General features: G+C 44.4%; 1 pseudogene; it reads right to left on the bottom strand.

The window, feature by feature from the left end:
• Positions 1-19,920, bottom strand: part of LOC133386511 (formin-like protein) — a 126,555-nt pseudogene that overhangs the window by 75,982 nt on the left and 30,653 nt on the right.

Raw genomic sequence — 19,920 nt, 5'->3', positions numbered from 1 at the left:
AATCAACAGAGTTACACTCCCTCTGTCTTTTTCCCGACATAGGTCATCGTACAGGGCGACCAAGGCTGTCTCAGTGCCAAAACCGGGCCTAAAACCCGATTGAAATGGATCTAGATAATCAGTTTCATCCAATAGCGCCTGGAGCTGGCCAGCAACCACCCGTTCCAAGACCTTATGTAGATATTACTGTAAATATGGTAAGTGCAGGTATTGTAGGGTAAATGTGGTAAGTAGAGTGAGTGAGGGGGGGAGTACATGGGCTAGAATGCTGGAGAATGCTGTATTTTGATTGGCTGAGCGTTTGAGTGGCTGAAGGTATAAATGAGAGGATGACAGTTGAGAAAGAGTTCTGTTGGTTGAGTCTGTTGGTCGGTTGTTGTGGGTTGGAGTTGGTTGTGGGTTGGATTATATTTGGCTGGTATTAAGGCAGATTATATATGACTGGAAACATAAAGAGTGACACTATATGAAACCATACGCTTGTTAAATATACCTAAAGTAATCTTGTTATTTCCTGGTGTTTATAAATAAATATTTTCTTGGTTTACCAAAGGCCTGATCCTTGGCTGGGACTTTCACAGACCAGAGGGGTGGGCGGGGTATTTACCAAGGTGGAGAAACAGTATCAAATGGTGGCAGCAGTGAAGAGATAGTGTATCATCAAGTATCCAGGGCAACCCAGGGCTGTGTGCTTTATTGGCAAAAAGATACAGGGGGGTTATGGCCTGCATGTGCACCCAGACACAAAGTTACAATAAGCCAGAAGGAGACTAATGCAAAGTCTCACAGCAATATTGTGAAATAGGGAGCGGCTGGTGGTGCTGCCTAGCAGGGGGATCTTGTGAGATCTGTGCTAGAGCCGGTGAGAGAACAAATAAAAACCAGGATCCTGACTGGAGGGATCTGACAGGTGGTAGCAGCAGGAGGGATCCTGACACACTCATGCCCTGTTTCTGGGCTTCCCAGAGGCATTTGACTGGGCACTGTGAGAACAGGCTGTTGGACTAGATAGACCTTTGGTCTGGTCCAGCAGAGCTCATCTTATATTATACAGCCGCAAGAGTGGCTGTATACTATAGCCAGCATGGACTTTTCGTATTCCGCAATGTTACATTAAAAATACACCCCATGCCATTCTGATGCTTCCATAAATTCATTTCTAAACAAAACCTTACAAAATGTATAGCCCTGATATCAGAAACCCTCACAATTTTCATGGCGATAAACCAGAACAGTCAGAAAAAATTGAGAGTTCAAAGTCTCAAGAGAGAGAAAAACAGAACCCTTTTGGACTTTTTTCTTTCAGTGGTCTCATAATTTGTTGAAATTCATTAAAAATCAGCCATGTTCACAGAGGACCTGTAATCCTCTTACTGACCTTGCCACATAATTTGACCTTCATGTTCTGCAGTTTAAAAGTTAAAAAAAATAATTAATTTAAGAAATTTAACATTGAAACCTATTATAATGTTGGGCATGCTCAGTAAGAACCAACTGTCCGTGTTCTAAAAGCCAGACACACAGCTGTTTGGCTTACCTAAGCTGGTGGCCACACCCATGTCAGACATTTATTTCACTTTAGACAGATGGCTTCCCTCAAAGAAACCTGGGAAGTGTAGTTTGTAAAGGGTGCTGCGAGTTGCTAGATGTCCTGTTCCTCTGACAGAGCTCCAGTGGCCAGATTGGTTTAACAGTCAGCTCCTCTTCTGGGGATTGTAGCTCTGTGAGGGGAATAGGGCGTCTTCTAGCAACTCTCGGCACCTTTCACAAACTACACTTCCCAGGATTCTTTGGGAAATGTCATGACTGTCTAAAGTGAAATAAAGCTCTGGTGTGGATGTGGCCAGTGACAGCTTTGGTTTAAATCTGGGTGGGAAACTACATGTGCCTGCTGAAGAATAAAAAAGGTGGGGGAAACGCTGACAAAAATGATACTGTTCACAATGTTTTCCTTTTGGAAAGGATAGGGGCTTTCCCTCTGCCCAGTGCCCACCCACCCAATCTCCTCTCGTCCCCCATTCCCCACACCTCCCTCCCTCCCCCTACCCTTCCTCCCCTTCTCTCTCCCTCCCTCTCCACCCCTCTCCCTCCCCCAGGTCAGTTTCACTTATCCTAAGCATGATTGTACGGGAGTAAATCACATTGAACTCAAAAAGCATGCAAATCAAACCTGCCCTCTCCTCCTCCTCATCTCTCCTATCCCCTCCCTCTTGCCCCTTCCCTCCCCCTTCCTTTGTCCCTCCCTCCCCATTCCCTTCCAATCCCCTCCTTCCTCTCCCCTCCCCCTCCCCCTGGTCAGTTTTACCTGTCTTAAGCATGATTTCACAGGAGTAAATCCCACTGAACTCAATAAGCATGCAAATGATGAGACCTGCCTTTCCCCTACCCCTCTATCCTCTCCTTTTCCCTCTGTTATTTCCTTCCCCTCCTTTTCCTCTCCTTTCCCTTCTTCCTCCCTTCTTCCACCCCATTTATTCTTCCTCCTCCCCTGCCCACTCCAGCCCTGCCTGCCTCCCTCCTTCCCTCCCTCTTCTCCTCCTCCCCCCTCCCTCTTCTCCTTCTCCTTCACAGTCAGTTTCACCTATCCTGTGCATGATTGCACAGGAGTAAATCCCACTGAACTCAATAAACATGCAAATGATCAAAGCTGCCCTCTTCGTCTCCTCCCCCTCCCACCTGGTCCCCTCCCTTCCGTCCCTCCTGCCTCCTCCCCTGCCTCTGCCCTTCCTCCCCTCCCCCTCCTCCCCCATAGTGAGTTTCACCTGTCCTAAGCATGATTGCAGGGTAGTAAATTCCATTGAACTCAATAAATATGCAAATGATCAATCCATTCTCAGCAAACTTGCACAGGATCCCATTTCTTACCTTCCAGATTAAAACACAGAGAAACTCACTAATATGCAAAAAAAAAAAAAAAACCAACTCCTTGCGGTTTAACAATATACCTATAGCCAACAGATACCAAAATTCCAAATTCTTCCACGTTGCACAGGAAGTGCATGGGACAATGAAAAACCAAGCCAAATTGTGCTTGTATTTTTACAAATATGTAGGGCAGTATGACATCTCAGAGAGGAGGTCAGGTCTCCTGCTCCCCTGGTGCACTCACTATAGCTGTCCAATTTCCCTGCTTTTTAAAGTTTGATAGAAATAGCTATTGGCTATAGGTATGTTCTTAAACTCTAACATTATTTGCCTATTAGTGAATTCTCATGTTAATGGGTCTATGATCACATAATAAGGTTGGATGGATTGCTATTCTTATGATCAAAGGCAGTCAAATGAAAATTGATTACATTTCCTTCTGGCCCTCTTAAACATCTTAAGAATTACCAGTAAGGTTCTATTCCTAATAACCACAGTTATATTTTCACACTTACTGAAGTTATGTGCAACTTTTTGATTTAGCATAATGTGTTGTGTCACAAGAGGCTCGTTGCCAGGAATTCCCACCACCTCCTGAATACGAAACTGTTCATAAAACCTAGCTGTGTCTATGTTTTTCTTGCCCAGGTGGCGGGACGTCCAGATTGATTTCTGTATCTAAAAACATTTTAAAAAAACAGTAAGTGTATACATCTTGACATCACTATAATTAGGATGGGTAAGCTTCCTCAGGCTGGATTTGGAATGAGATTGCCTAAAGCAAGCTAATTTGTGCTCAGTTCAGATCAGGCCCCAAATTAGTTCATTTTAAACTCACTCATTCTCAACTCCAGGTCTCACCTGGAGACCTCCCGAATTCTAGACCCCTCACAATCCTCATTAATGTATTCCTTCCTCCCCAGACATACCTGGTAATGGTGACATGAAGGGCTAATGCTGTCTTTAATTGAGCCTTTATTGTCCTTTGGAATTCCCTCCCCTTCAATATTAAACAGGTGCTGTCTCTGTTGTCTTTTTGGCTCCTACTGAAGACCTTCCTCTTTCAACAAGCATTTTAAGCAGAGACCTTTATCTCAGTCTGCATCTCTATTAGAATTGATGTTAGGATGTTTTTATTGTTTTCTTGCTTCTTGTTTGCTGCCTTGGATTTCTTTGGGAGGAAGGGTGGGATACAAATGTAATTAATTAATTAATTGTCCCATAGCCTTAATGCAGCAAGACTGAACCAGGAACCCTGGGAATGGTAGTTACTATGTATCCAGGAGCCATGGGAAACTATAGTTCCCAGGAACCCTAACATATTCTTGGGTATGTTTCCAGAACCTTTGGAAGAACCCCAAAGCCCTGGAAGACAACATATCCCACGAATCCTGGCATTCAACAATGGCCTAATGAAAGCTGCAACAGCCTTTCTTATTGTTGCTGCCAGGTAAGTTCCAGCAGGAAAAGGAAATGGGGGTGCTGTGACAGTTGATCCTGAAGCAGTGGCTGAACTAATTATGGGTAGAGCCCAAACTTCAAAAAGGTTTAGATTTCTCTTGTAGTTATCCTAGACATTCCAAACTACAGAATTCCATGAACCCAAATGTTACATCTTTTTTATGTGTATAACTATCTTATAGCACATTTAGATAGAAGCAGGTTCCCACATTTCTGGTTTGGTATTATAAGAGGTGCCCTAGGGATAGTGAGTACATATTTTTTCCTAAGGCCACCTTGTGGCATGCAAAGGTAGCAAGCTGGTCAATACATTCTTTATGGACAGCCACACACGTAAAAATACAAATGGAGACCTTTCTATCAGCCTCAGAGATCACGACTGGAGCCTCCCCAGTTTGTCCTTATGATCATTGCTCCTTTCATATCAAGGGAAACTGTTTAATTTACATAGTATTGTAAGCTGCCTTCTAAGAAAGTTTATTTATTAATAAAATAAAATAAAGGAATGCATGTAAAAACATTACAGTGGCATTCCAGGCCCATGCAAGTTATTCAGAAACCACCCGCAAGCCAAACATTAGATTCCCACCTGCAAGAGCTCTTGGAACTTTCTTGAGAAATCCATGTAGATTTTGAATTCCATCATAGTGCTTTCCACTGTAGTCCTACAATTAAATGGTTGCCAGAGCACTGCTGTGGGTGGTGGCGTCCATCTAAATAGGCCATAAAAGAGCATGTTTAATTAAATAGCAGGGTCATGGTTTTCTCTATGGCTTGGTACTACCATATCTCTAGATGGGGCTAGAGGATAATCACGAATCAAGAATCTTTACCTCTTGGACAATGGTGGAGTCTGATTAGACCCACCAAGTTGTCCCATTTGGCCCATAAGGCCATTTCATACAAACCACACCCACCTGCCCATCGCCCAGCACCATATTGTGACTTCAGGTGTGGGACAAAGCATTGAATTCAAAAGGAAGATTTTGGAGTAGCCTCTAAATGCCCTTCATTCTTCCTTTGCAGCTGTGGCTTGAATTCAAAAGAATTTTCCTTTGCAGTTCCAGCCATGGTTGCAATCGGAAAAAATTTGCAGCCACAACTTTAATTCTTTTTGAGCAGATTGAAGCTACAGTCTCCTGACAACCTGTGCCATCATCTGATTAACATGTAGGTGACTCTGTCCACTGGCCCACAGGGTGTTGGGCACTGCTGTATCCAACCCTCTGGTGGACCCAATTTCTCATCATTGCTAGGGAAATAGGAAGTGCGGTATAGATTATTCCCAATGTTTATTGATTGCATTTGTCCCTTGTCCTTTTTCCTTCCAAGGAATTCAAGGCAGTAATGTAATCACAGCACAATTGCAACACTCTCCATTGGAAGGAGGCTTATTCCCAGAAAAAACTGAACAATGTCAGACATGGTGTACTAAGGATAGCAAGCATGGTGCCCTCCAGATCTTGTGAATGCCAACTCCCCAGCCAGCATTTCCAGTAGTGAGGGACAAAGGGAGTTGTTATCCAAACCATCTGGAGAGCAACAATAGGCAACCCCTGGTGTACTACTTACTTTCTCTGTGTTCTGTATGTTGATGCATTTCAAAGATTACAAAAGTCCTACATAGACAGCATTTCTGTTCTGTGTATGGATGAGTATCCCATTTTAACATGCATAGTCATAATGCAATGATGGAGAATCAAACTTCTATGCCTTTTATGCACCCTGGGATAATCAGCATATAGTTTCAGACCTTTTCCTGTGGAATAACTTCCCAGTGAAAAACTTCTGTTCTTGTTTATGCTGGAGGCTGGCTAGATGACTTGAGGAAAGGAGGCAGGGCCTTCATGTCTGTCGCCTTTACAGGAAGTTGACCTGATGCTGAAACCAAAGAGCAGTTCTCCTGAAGAGTGTGAGCTAAAGTCACAGCCAGTAGAGCTGTAGGAGATCCCAGAGTGAGACAGGTGGGCTCTTTCATCTTCCCTTCATTTAAATAGTGAGCTTCCTCACACACAGCTTCTGAGGCATTGTGCTTAGTCAAAGATTCTGCCTTTGGCAATGAGCAGTACCTGTCTATAAACATCATCCACTCATTTTGGAGCTTGTTAACGTCCTCTGGCTTGTTCTGGACAGTAAAGGGTATTTGGAATCTACAACTTAGAAATGGTGTGTCTGAACTCAAAATAGTGTACATGAAATGCCAACAAGCACAACCACAACTATCTCTGTTCTGTGCCGGCTGATGTTAGGCAGTTTCACTTGTCAAAAAGGCCAGCACTGCTGACTCTGACCTTTTCAGGCTGAGTTAATTGTTTAGACTGTTAAGAAAAGAGAGTATATATATATATATACTCAGATGAAGAATTTCCTCATAATTTTGTGGCCCTCTGGGGTGGAACTATTTCTTCAGGCTTAGCATGCTTCATGCTAAGAAGACATAGATAAACATTGTCCTCAGGATCTAGTATCTTCACTTGAGCCCAAAGTGGATTAATCCCTCCTTGGTTTGTAAGCAAAGAACAGACTGTTTTTGTCAACAGTGCCTAAAGATGTGTTGTTGGTTGAAACACATAGGCTCAAGCATCAGGGCTAGCCACCAGGAACCAGACCTGAAATATGTCCAGTATAAAGAAATGCTTTTGAGGAAGTGCAAAGTGTCCTTCCCATATCAGTAAGTGACCACTGCTTAATACCAGGAAGGTTTACAAGGTGGAAGGTATAAAACAGTTGAACCAAAATCCTAGCACATTTTATTTTAGAAACTAGGCACATATGTCCTATCATATATTCAGTGTAGAAATTATGTGCATGGACTCAAGTGACTGATTTGATATGCCCATTCTTAATATTTAGTGGGGGGGGGAAACACTTCTAACAATTCATTTATTCCCAACCCTGGAGCTGGTTCACACAATCTCCAGAGTAATATTTCTACCTATGGGATTTTGGTGCACATGCTCATGGATGTCCAAATGTAACATCTATTGCTTGGTGACAAATGCATGTACAAACTAAAGCTGGTGAGAACCAGTGACCTAAAATCTGTGAAACTGATACAGCAGTTGAAGGAAAAATGGTTCCATGAAATGACTCTCCCCAACTTTGTTTCACTAATTCATTTTGTGGATTTTTAGCATGTTTACTTGAGAGTGAATCCCTTTGAACACAATGGGGCTTATTTCTGATCCAATATGCATAGGATTACAGTATTTTAGTGTGAGGGAAATGGCTTCAAAATGATCATTGTCATTCTGAGCCAGACCTAACTGTAGGCTCACACCACACTCAGGGGTCTTCATGCCTACTCATCACCAGACATACAATGGCCCCATTTGCATGCAACACTAAGCTAAAATATGACTTACAATGAATGAGCAAACATGCTGGTGTACAGTAAGAGCATCATGGCTGCTTTGCTCCTCCCCCACTCCTACTGCTGCCATGCTACTGGGAACTAAGCTATGGTTGGGCTTAGCATTACAAACAAACAATGAGCAGTAAGTCAAGAACCAACCATGCTTTGTCTGGAGCAAGACGAATTACAAGCCCAGTTTGGGATGGATGGCTAAGCAAACTCATGACTTTGCTCCCAGCAGCACAGCTGCAACAGGACCAGGGGAGGGGTGAACTGGCACTGATTTTTCTTACTGTGCAACACCACACTTACTCATTCACATTACACCATAGTTTGGCTTAACATTATGTGTAAACTAGGCCAATATTATCAATACACTGGATGGCACAAATATACATCCATAAACATGTACACCTGAATCCACAATCCTCAGGGCCGGATTATCCATTAGGCTTAGTAGGCGGAAGCCTAGGGGCCCAGAGCTCTTGGGAGCCTGCGATCTGCAGAAGCAGGACAGGAGCCGTGGATCACGGGACAAGAGCTTCCGAATCGCCCGCCATCCCTCCTCTTCACTTACCTTTTTCTCCGCTGTTTTTTGCGGTTTGCCATCAATCAAGATGGTGGCCGAGGTTTCCCTAAGGGACTGAAGCCTCTGCTGTCATCTTGGTTGATGGCACGTATGCATGCTACACGCACACATTGCTGCCATCAACCAAGATGGCGGCAGAGGCTTCAGCCCCTTAGGGAAACCTCATCCGCCATCTTGATTGAGGGCAAACCTGTGCGCAGCCGCAAAAAAAGCAGAAAGGTAGGTGAAGCGGGGGGGATGGGATGGGACGGGATGACTGGCGACTCAGAATCAGCCTAGGGGCCCTCCTCAGCTTAATCTGGCCCTGACAATCCTTCAATATAAATGAACTGATGGAAAGATTGTGGCATATTAAAAAATGTATGCATGTGCACTGAATGCACATGAAGAAACTTTACTATGTGATAGACAAGTTTCACGTGGCAAGTCCTCCTAAAACAAAAGTAAGCAACATGGTGTCCTCCAGATGCTGTGGACTACAGTTCCCATCATCCTTGACCATTGCCCATGCAGGCTGAGGATGATGGGAGTTATAGCCCAGAACATCTGGAGGGCACCATGTTGGCTACCCCTACTCTGAAAGATACAGAGAGGGGTGGGAAAGTAATCAGTGTGTGTATAAGTGTAAAATCTAAGCCAATATGTGAGGCAAGTGAAAGGCAATAGGACAAACCCTTCTGTCTTCTAAACCAGAGACATTAACCAATCACACCCAGAGGGAAATAGTGTCCCAGGCCCATTTCAGTCAGTAATGAGACTGGCACAACTAGTACTCCACAATCTAAACATAACCCACCAGTTATATATGGAAGCCTGTCAAGAGGTCAATGATGTTGTTGCTGCCTGCTTAGACTACAAGAACAGGGAGGCTGAAACCACCTTGCATAGCTCATTGGCACCACTGTCCTTCGTTGCTACCACTTGTGTGGCCTTAGTTAGACTCTCCAGGGCCTCCGTTTGTGAGTTTCTACTATATTAGGTACACTTACAAATACTTGGCTTCTTTTGTTTGAAGTGAGAATGTGCCAGAGCCATCCTCCTTGCTGACAATTGCATCTCCACTTGACAGGTTAATTGTTTTTGCTACCGGAGCTGCCATCTCCATCTGGTGTTGGTCAATGCAATGTAAGCTCAGCTCCCATCCTCGCAGCTGCACAAAGTGCCTAGAGGACAAAAGAAAAAGGTGATGGTAGAAGCACACACAGCTAGTTAGGTGCACATGCCAACACTCATAGATCCTTTGATTCTTTGAAAAATACACATTTGAAATTGGTGAAAACATGAGCTTTAAAAGCGTTTTGCGATGGATCTTACTGATTTACGGTTTGAGAACCAATTGTAGTAGGTTATAAGATTTCTAATTAATGGAGCCTAAAATATTTACAATGTTGTTAGCATCTCTGTGATGTATCTTAATATTTTATACTTTGTATTTATTAGGCTAAAAGGGTTTGTGAATTGTTAGTTTGTCTTACCAAGATCTAAAATGTTTGAAGTGTTTCAGTGTTTTAACATATGTGATTGCAATGGTCCGTGTTTCATCAGCTACATTTATTAAGCAAAGTATGCCTTTCTAATGGAAATAAAATGCAAACATTAGACAATAAATTAATAGACATTCAGGGAAAGGAGTCAGGATGAAAATGAAGCAGAGATCTAGGAAAACATTGTCTTAGTTGGCACTAAGCCAGGTATGAGGAATCTGTGACCATCCTGATGTTGCTGAACTACAATGCCCATCAGTCCCAGACAGCAAAGCTAATGGTTGGGGATGTTGAGAGTTGCAGCCTAGCAACATCTGGAGGGCCACAGGTTCCCCATCCCTGAAACAGAGTAACTGTGTTCACTCCTCTCCACATCTCTCCTTCTTGGAACCATTTAAGTGTACTCTCATTCTGGTTATAATGGGGAGGGCCTTCTTGGTGGTGGATTTCTGATTATGGTGTAGCCCAGGGTTGGGGAACCTCCATCCCTCCAGATGTTGCTGGACAAAAACTCTATGCTGTATGTGTGAAAGCTTGCCCATGACTAGGGATGTCAGAAGGCGTTGATCTCCATTCTTATCTGTGTTTGTCACTTGCAGCACTGTTTCCATTCTGCTGCAGTTCAGCTTCTGACAAAAACTACATTATTTGTCTTGCTGTCAACTGTGACAGAATTTTCCCTAATTAATTATGTCATTAATTAAGTAATAAATTATGTTATTCCATGCCATTCATATCAGTGCAAAGGCCACCCATTTTCATGCATAGGAAACACAATGCAATTTGGGGGAGGGAGTCATCAATTATGTACTGTTTGCAGACTGAAAAACAACAGCAGATACCAATTGTATTTGCTGGACTGATTTCAGTTCTGGACATGGGACAAGTAAACAAATACGAGCAACAAATAAGTGAACTCCTGTTTCTGTTGGAATTATCCAACATCCCTATGCATGATTCAAACCCGCAGTTGTGCAGGGTTTCATGTCGCATGGAAGCCTTTGCATGTACAAATGTATATATGAAGGCCCTGACCCTACAGATGGACGTGTTCTTTGCATGAAGGGTATCGCACAGAAGCTGCTTGGCAAACCCCCACCCTTGTGTTAAGTGATACTGGAGCATCTTATGCAGACTACTACTACTACTACTATTAACAATAATAATAATGATAATAATAATAATAACAAAATTTATATCCCGTCCTTCCTCTCAATAGGAGCTCAGGATGGCAAACAAAAACACCAGAAACACTATAAAACATCATAAAAACAAACATTAAAATAAATTAAAACAAAACATCTTGAAGACTAGAGACATCAGGTGAGCCTACTGACTGAGTGTGTTTAGTTCTAATTCCTTTAGTGTCTCTCCTTAAAGCTTGGCTGGAAGATAAAGCATCTAAACCATTTTGGCTGCCATCCCTAACATTAAACTGAAAGCATCCATTATCTCTACGTCTATGTGCAGAGTCAGAGTTTTCAGTATTGTTCATCAGAGCTGGCAGTCCTATTGCATTTGACTGTTTTTGAAACAGGGAACTTGCAGCTAAATCATTTACAGTTTACCAAAAAGAGAGGGAAGGTTGCTTTGATATAGGAAAACAAACTGGGCTTTGCTCCATGAGATAAACAAACAAACAAAATCCTTGTGTCCCCATTGCCATCTCTATGTCTATGTGCAGAGTCAGTTTTCGGTATTGTTTATCAGAACTGGCAGTCCTATTGCATTAGACTGTTTTTGAAACAGGGAACTTGCAGCTAAATCATTTATAGTTCACCAAAAGTAGAGGGAAGGTTGCTTTGATATAGGAAAACTGGGCTTTGCTCCATGAGATAAACAAAGTGGCCACTGCCATCCCTGTGTTGGAAGAGAAGGGCCTAGAGTGTGTTATAGTAGTTAGAGTATTGGACTAGGACCTGGGAGGCCAGGGCTCAAATCCCCACTCAGCCATGAAGTTCACTGGGTGGCCTTGAGCCTGTCACTATCTCTCAACCTAGTCTACCTCACAGGATTGTTGTGTGGAGGTGGGAAAACATGTATACCACCTTGAGCTTCTTGGAGGAAAGATGGGATATAAATGTAATAAATAAATAAAGTGAGAACCTGATCTAAACATATAGGTTTCCTGCATGATGTAGAAGTCTGTGCGACCAGGGTGCTAAATCACACTGGACACCCAAATATCCCACTTTATCCCTTTCTCCTCAAACACATGGAGGGCAGCAGGGCTGGACAACAGTTCAGGCGAGACAGAATGCCTTTCCTGGATATTTTTTTTGTTATTTGCTATTTAATTTAATTTTTTGTACAATGTATTGCTTATTGATGTATTGCTTTATTGATGTATTGCCTTGTTGATGTATTTGTGTTTACTTTTTCTGTAAGCAGCCTTGAGGGCCTTGCGTCTGATAGGTGGGGTATAAATAAACATTAACATAACAACGTAACAGATCATAACAACAGTGATCTGAAGGAAAGAGAGAAGTCAGCAAGCATGAGCTCATTTTGCCTCTCATACAATCCTGATTACGTGAGGAACTGAAGACCCAGATAGGTCTCTTGTGCAGACAATATACGATTATTACCAGGGGAGGCTGATCCATTTGGGCAAATGAGGCACTGCCTCACCAGCCTCAGACTGCCCTCAGCCAGCCCCTGCCTGTCTGTCTTCTTTCTTTCCACCAAAGGTTAGCACTGCCTGTCACCTTCTGCCTCCTCCTTCACCTCAGTGTTGCCCTTGTAGAACTCAGCAGGGAGGAAGAGAGGGACAAAACTACACATGTGTCAGCTCTGCCTGTCATTGGCTTTGGCTCCGCCTACCATTTGGGCTCCCTGCCTTCCTCCTTACCAGCTACCACTGATTATTCCTGATCATTATTCTGACCATGTCCTTCCAGGTGGAGTCTTAATACTGTAGAATGCTCAGACATCACAAAAGGGTCATTTGCAACAGGTATTTTTGGTTGTTGGGTTGTTGGTTGGTTTTAACTTATATATTCAGCCAGAAAAGGTATTAGATGGGGGGAAATACAGGTTGGCCTTTTGATGCCAAAAATGTGGCATGGTAGCTGGAAAAAACTGCATGCATGAGAAGCACTCACCCCAAACTAAACACCTATCAGGAAGCACCCCAAGTCATTGATTCTTTCACACATTGACTGATGTAATGAATGTGCCTATCTAAGTATGATAGATGCACAAATCCTTTGCTGAAAAAAAAGGATTCTTTAACCTATACTGATGACAGTGCTATGATTATGATGAGGTTTTTTAACGTAATCTCATTGAATGCGCTTTTTATTTTATTAAAATAAATATAAATATACACATACACAAAGAAAAGAAACTCAAAATAATAAACAATTTCAACTATCACCATGTGTGTGTGTATATATCAGTAGTGTAATGGCAAACACAGAAGTACAGGGTCCCTTCATGATAGCCGCATCACACACCCTCACAGCCACGGCCCACGCCCTCTCACTCACTTGCTCTCCATCATCATCTCCACTCTCCTCATTCCTTCCCACAACAACAGATGTCCCTAGAAACCAATCCACATGAAAGGGGAGGGTGTTAGCTGCTGAGAAGAGTCTTCACAGTGGCTCTCCTACCTCCTTTCACTCTGGTTGGCTTCAGTTAGCAGGAAAGGACAAGGAAGCATGTTAGAAGGTTCTTCTCAATGGCTAACACACTCCCCTTTCATACCGATTGACTCGTAGGATGATGGAGACATAGGGACCCTGCTGGGACCCTACTCCCAAAAAAGTAAGGGGTCTAAAACTCCCTGAGACCCTGGATGATTATACCCTGGTGTATATAGTACAACATTATATTTCTTATTCTCATCTCTTGAGGAAATTATGTGTAGCCATTTATCTGTGTTATTTCAAAGCTTATTTATCATTTCAACAAATGAAAATGCATCAAATAATATTACGTTGTATTTATTTTTCATATAACTGATGAACAGGGATCATGGACTTTCAAACTGCTCTCGCTCTTGTCTTTCTTCTCTCCATCTTACTATCTCTGTAACCTTTGACATGTTCACAACATAACAAAATTTATTCAGCCAATCTCACTCTCCATTTTGCAGCCAACACCATTGTTGCAGCTCTTATTAAATTCCCAGTCAATATTGCATACTGCTGTTTAATATGTGAGAATAGCCCTGCTGGATCAGGCCAAAGGCCCGTTTAGTCCAGCACCCTGTTCTCACAGTGGCCTACTACATTCCTGTGAGAAACCCATAAGCAGGACATGAGGGTAACAGCATTCTCCCCACTTGTGATTCCAGCATCCGGTATTCAGAAGCATACCATCTCTGATACTAGAGGTAGTACACAGACCCTCTCAGAGAGCCAGAGAGGCCCACCTAGCTTTTGAGGGCCCAAGTCACAATAAAAATAAAACATTATGACACATGAAAAGGAAAGAAGGCATCATGAAAAGAATGAGTGGTTTGTTTATATAATCAGCTGATCTGACACAACATGTTCTTCACGGTTTCATCTTGTGTCATTAGCACAGATATATTTTTATTCATATTCCTGAACATTTTTAACTCTCTAGCATGGCAAAATCTATATCAATTACCAACAAAAGTTTTACCAAATCATATATCTTATTTGCTTAAATTTCCAGCTCTAAGCTGAAAAAGAAGTTGTAAAACTTGTCAAATGCCAAAAAATTGACAAGTGTCTAATTCTGAGGGTCCCTTTGAGCTTGAGGTCCCAAGCCAAATGGCCCTCCTGCCCCACTCCCCTCTGATTGGCTCTGGTAGCGCACAGCCATCATGACTAGCAGGCACTGATAGACTTATCCTCCATGCATTTGTCTAAACTACATCTTGTGGTCATCACTGCTTTTGTTTAGGTTATGGGGTTTGTCTATTTATATTTGACAATTTGGTCTTGAGTGTTTTCAAGAGTGGGCCTTTAAATCTTAACCTTTCCCCCAATCTCTCCACTGAAATCTCTTCCATCTACTGATAACCAAAACTGGCATCCTTGTCTATTCTCGTGGGTGGGTGGGTGTATTTCTCCTAAGACATTTTTGCATGCAGTTTTGACTAATATGCACATTTTTGCAAGCCATTTCTCATAATATAATCCATTTTAAATCTCATTTTCACTAAGATATTCATTTTGTGCACATTTTCCCCTGATAAATGCATTATGATAAACAATGTTTGCTTGGAGAACGGCATCACAAAATTTTGATACATGTGGATTTCGAAGGATGGCTGTTTCAGCTCTCATATTGCTTTGGAAAGTGTGAATTTGGTAGATTTGCCTTTAAATGTGAACTGAATCAAATTTCTCCCCCATCCCTATCAGCCATTGCTTGTAGAAAAACAGGGCGGTAGAGAGGAGTTCTAGGGTTTTCTAGGGGCTGGTCTTTTTCCACATTCACTCCACACCTCCATTCTGGCACAAGGTGACAAGCTACAAAAATAGCTGGGCCAGATAGCAAAGAAAGAATACACCCTGGGCTTGGGGGCTCAAAGGAGTGAAAATGAAGAAGGCTAGTTCTGGGTATTGGGTGGCCTTGACAGGGTTGTTGTATAAACAGCGATGTAGAAGAGCCCAGAGGACTGTGAGCATTTTCTTCCCCAGTGCCCAAAATGTGTCTGAAGAAATGTCTAATTCCATGAATCATCATCTGGCATTGCAGCCACGCAAGCAAGCAAGCAAACAAAAAAAGGTCTCACATTGCTCCCATAGAACAGCTTTGTTTAATTTTTTAACAGTTGGCTTCTATGTTCCAATGCATTAAACTGCTGCATTTGAAAATCAGAGCTGCAGAAAAAGATCAGAGACTCAAGGCCAAGCTACAGGGATGGGGAACCTGTGGCCCTCTTGATGTTGCTGGACTCCATACTCCATCAGTCCCAGCCAACCTGGCCAATGAACAGGAATGCTGGGAGTTGTAGTCCAACAACATCTGATATGCCATAAGTTCCCTGTCTCTGGTACACATGATGTTAAAGGTGTCTTTGCATCTAAAGTGCAGGATTTTAAAAAATGGAATTGGAACAGCTGGTGGAGGGCCGATACTGAGGGGGGATCAGAGGAGCCACAGAAGAGAAATGTAATTCTTTCTTTCCCCACTTTGGTTCTGAGGACAATCCCTGTTCTGCAATTAGAATTTGTTTGTGGAAATCCTCCATTGGCACCTGCTTCATGCCCATTCTGATCCCATTCATTATCATCCCAGCTTCCATAGATGCCTCCTGCAAACCTGCACATAAGACCATATAACATCTAGGGTGACCCTCTGTTTCACTTAGAAAGGAAAGTTCTCTATTTGATGGGCTATCTGGTCCAAGTCGAGTTTAAAGATAATGAACTCTAAAAAGGAAGAACGGGGGTCTTGAAGTTGCCCAGCAACAGTTAGCAGCTGGACTGCAGACTGAGCAGTTAGGTCACCTAGTCCACAGCTTAGAAGTAATTTGTTAGGAAAAATGAATTACTTGTAATTTATTACTTTTTTGAAGAACGAGTGGGTAATTTCTTTACATTTTGATTGTAAAAGAACGAGGAGTAATTGTAATGTTTCCAGAAATACTTTGGGGTGTTATTTGGGGGAGAAGCAGGGAAAATATTCTGCTCCTCTGATTCGTGGATAAAAATCACATGCTTCTGCACAGTGTTGCTCATCCCGCATACTCTATGGGTGTTTAGCAGGCAATGAGGGAGTAGGTGGAGAGGAAGATGGTGGGGGTGGAGTGGAGAAAAAATGGTTTAAAAAATGGATGGTGGTAGAGAAGAATGGAGTGGAGGGATGGAGGAGCTAGAGGGCAAGGAGGCAGCAGCAGAATGGACATGAAAAGCTGTAGACATGAGAGACGATGATGTGTGTGTGTGTTAATACTGTGTTCACACTTGGTGCGAGGGAGTAGCCCTCCCTGGCTACTTTGCTGCATTTGCAGTTTTAACTTTTTTTGCACCACAAAGGAAAATGTTTGCTTTGTGGCAGGGTGCTTTAGTGAGAGACTCTGTTTGCTGGCTGAGAGTGTGGGGAGTGCCCATGGTTTAGCATGCAAAGCTCTGGGTGGTGGCCTATCCCTCCCCTCTCTTACCAGCAGAGAGATGAGAGATCACCACTGCTAGCTAGCTGCCCAGAAGTATCAGGGCTGCTGAGAGAGCAAGGAGCAGAGTCAAAAGCCTCCTCACAGCTGGGCTTCAGGGTGCACGAGGGAAAGGCAAAAGTTGCAGCAGCAAGCAGCCAGGGTCCTAGAGCTGCTGCTTCCAGTTTTCTTTCCTGCCCTTCCATTCTTCCTAACAACCAGGATGCATCTTGGTTGTCTGAGGAAAGTATTCCCTGTAAGTTCTTTTGTGCAAATTAAAAAATCCCCCTCCCGATGGCAAATGCAAAGAGTTCCAAACAGGCACTAGACCAGGCACTTATTAAAAATCAGACAACATAACCAATTATCAGAGATGATGGAAATTGTAGTCCTACAACATCTGGAGGGCACCACGTTGGCTATCCCTGGTCTGTAAGGCCCCACAAGTAACTTTTGTTGTTTGTCGCAATACATACAAGAATGTAAGAACTGCCTGCTGGATCCAGCCAGTGGCCCATCTAGTCCAGCATCCTGTTCTCACAGAAGCCAACCAGAAGCCCTGAAGGGAAGCCTACAAGCAGGACCTGGGTGCACGAGCAGCACTCTCCTCACTTACATTCCCAGCAACTGATATTCAGATGCATACTGTCTCTGTTCAACGTTCATAGCCATCATGACTAGGTGCCGCTGATAGCTTTATCCTCCATAAATTTGTCTAACCCTCTTTTAAAGCCATCCAAGTTGGTGCCAATCACTGCTTCTTGTGGTAGCAAATTCCATCGTTTCACTGTATGATGTGCAAGACTACATTTTTAATTGCAGGAGAAGGGATAACATTTATTCTGGTGAATTACTTTTGATATGTGCATTTTCTGTTTATCTATGTTATGTCTCTTAAGTTCTACCACTGACAGTTCAATCAGGTATACATATCTACCCAATGAGTTCAATGGGACTTACTCCCAGGTAAGTATGTACAGGTACTTCTAAGTTATACTGTTGACAAAAAAATTACAAAGGCAACTAGTAAATTACTATTGCGGCCTATTGCCGAAATAAAACACAAACACCATTCATTGGGTTAAATCATGGGCCACTTTATTAAACGGAATCAATTAGAATAATGAACCTGCAGAGGGGAAATCGAGTGCGGGAGCATTCTGATGATCCAGGCAAAGCCTGCTTGCAGCCATAGGGCGACTAAACCTTGCCTGAGCCCGGGGCTGCCCTATGCCAGACCCCAGCTCAAGCCACACCCTGAAGATGTGTAGGGGGTCCAACCCGCATCACCGCCCCCCGGAGCCGTGAAACTCCGAGCGGATGAGGCACGTTGGCCCCAAAGGCGGCCCGTGTTCTGCCCCCCGGGCCGTATAGCCCTGAGCTGCAGGCCCCCGGACCGCCAATCGCCCCCAAAGGTGCCTAAAGGTGTCACCTAGCTGCCCTTTCCCTTTAAACCTTTTCCCGCACTTCTTTGCCACAAGTGACCGTTGACATATTGAAGCTAAAAACACACCAATCAGCCTATTAACCCCAAAGGCACCCGTGCTAACCCTTGACCCGTCCCCCCAACCACAGTGTGGAGTAGGCAAAAGAAACCTGCCAGCAAAGCGAGGCAGGCAGGCCAAAAATTCCTAGTCGGCCCCGTAGCGACCAAATGAATCACACTGCAGTAGAGGGAGGGTCGGGCGGGCGCCGCCAAGATTCAAAGGAGGGCGGGAGGCTGGTGGAGTGGCCTTAAATGGCCTTCAGCTGCCCCGCCTCCTTACTGTGCGTCACGACGGCGCGCTGGCGCGCCACGTGCGCACGCACACACCCTTGATGGCGGCCTGGCTTCGGCAGCAGCCGCAAACACGCCCCTTTTGCCCGGCAGGTACCGGGCACGGAACGGGATTGCGGCCTATTGCCGAAATAAAACACAAACACCATTCATTGGGTTAAATCATGGGCCACTTTATTAAACGGAATCAATTAGAATAATGAACCTGCAGAGGGGAAATCGAGTGCGGGAGCATTCTGATGATCCAGGCAAAGCCTGCTTGCAGCCATAGGGCGACTAAACCTTGCCTGAGCCCGGGGCTGCCCTATGCCAGACCCCAGCTCAAGCCACACCCTGAAGATGTGTAGGGGGTCCAACCCGCATCACCGCCCCCCGGAGCCGTGAAACTCCGAGCGGATGAGGCACGTTGGCCCCAAAGGCGGCCCGTGTTCTGCCCCCCGGGCCGTATAGCCCTGAGCTGCAGGCCCCCGGACCGCCAATCGCCCCCAAAGGTGCCTAAAGGTGTCACCTAGCTGCCCTTTCCCTTTAAACCTTTTCCCGCACTTCTTTGCCACAAAAGGGGGACAAGCCTCTGCTTAGTCTCCCTTTACCCCACACCCGATAAGAATCTCATGCAGACCCCTCTGCAGGTCCATCAGGAGGATGGCATCGTTGCCTCCCGAACTGCATGTCCAAGCATGTCTGCCACTGAGGGCCTTGCCCTCCATGTCTGACCACAGCAGACGACCCAAGGCTACCGTGGCCTCAACTGCATGTCCTCACATGCCTGCCACTGAGGGCCTTGCCCTCCATGTCTGACCACAGCAGACGACCCAAGGCTACCGTGGCCTCAACTGCATGTCCTCACATGCCTGCCACTGAGGGCCTTGCCCTCCATGTCTGACCACAGCAGACGACCCGAGGCTACCAAGGCCTCAGCTGCATGTCCTCACATGCCTGCCACTGAGGGCCTTGCCCTTCCTGTCTGACCATAGCAGACGACCAGAGGCTATTGTGGCCTCAACTGCATGTTCTCACATGTCTTGCCCTTCAGTAACCTTCTGCCCTGAACCCTGCTGGAACGACATGGGTAGGAGACCATTCCAGCGCATACTCTGTCGACCCAGTTACCAAACCATGGCCCACCATCAGAGGCCCAGCTGTGAACCAATGTGCGTTTGCGGCCCCAAGGCCAGCCTATGAGCTCATGCCATGGCTGCAGAGTAGACTGCGCATCTGCTCCATCCCCGTCCAGCAACCTGCCAAAAACAGAAACAATCGTGAACAGTTGGGTCCCAGACCTTCAGACTCGCCCCTGGGGTGAATGTATTC

The sequence above is a fragment of the Rhineura floridana genome, chromosome 6 (assembly GCF_030035675.1).
Source record: "Rhineura floridana isolate rRhiFlo1 chromosome 6, rRhiFlo1.hap2, whole genome shotgun sequence".
NCBI lineage: Eukaryota > Metazoa > Chordata > Lepidosauria > Squamata > Rhineuridae > Rhineura > Rhineura floridana.
The sequence above is the reverse complement of the archived record's forward strand: the minus strand, read 5'-3'. Positions and strand labels throughout refer to the sequence as shown.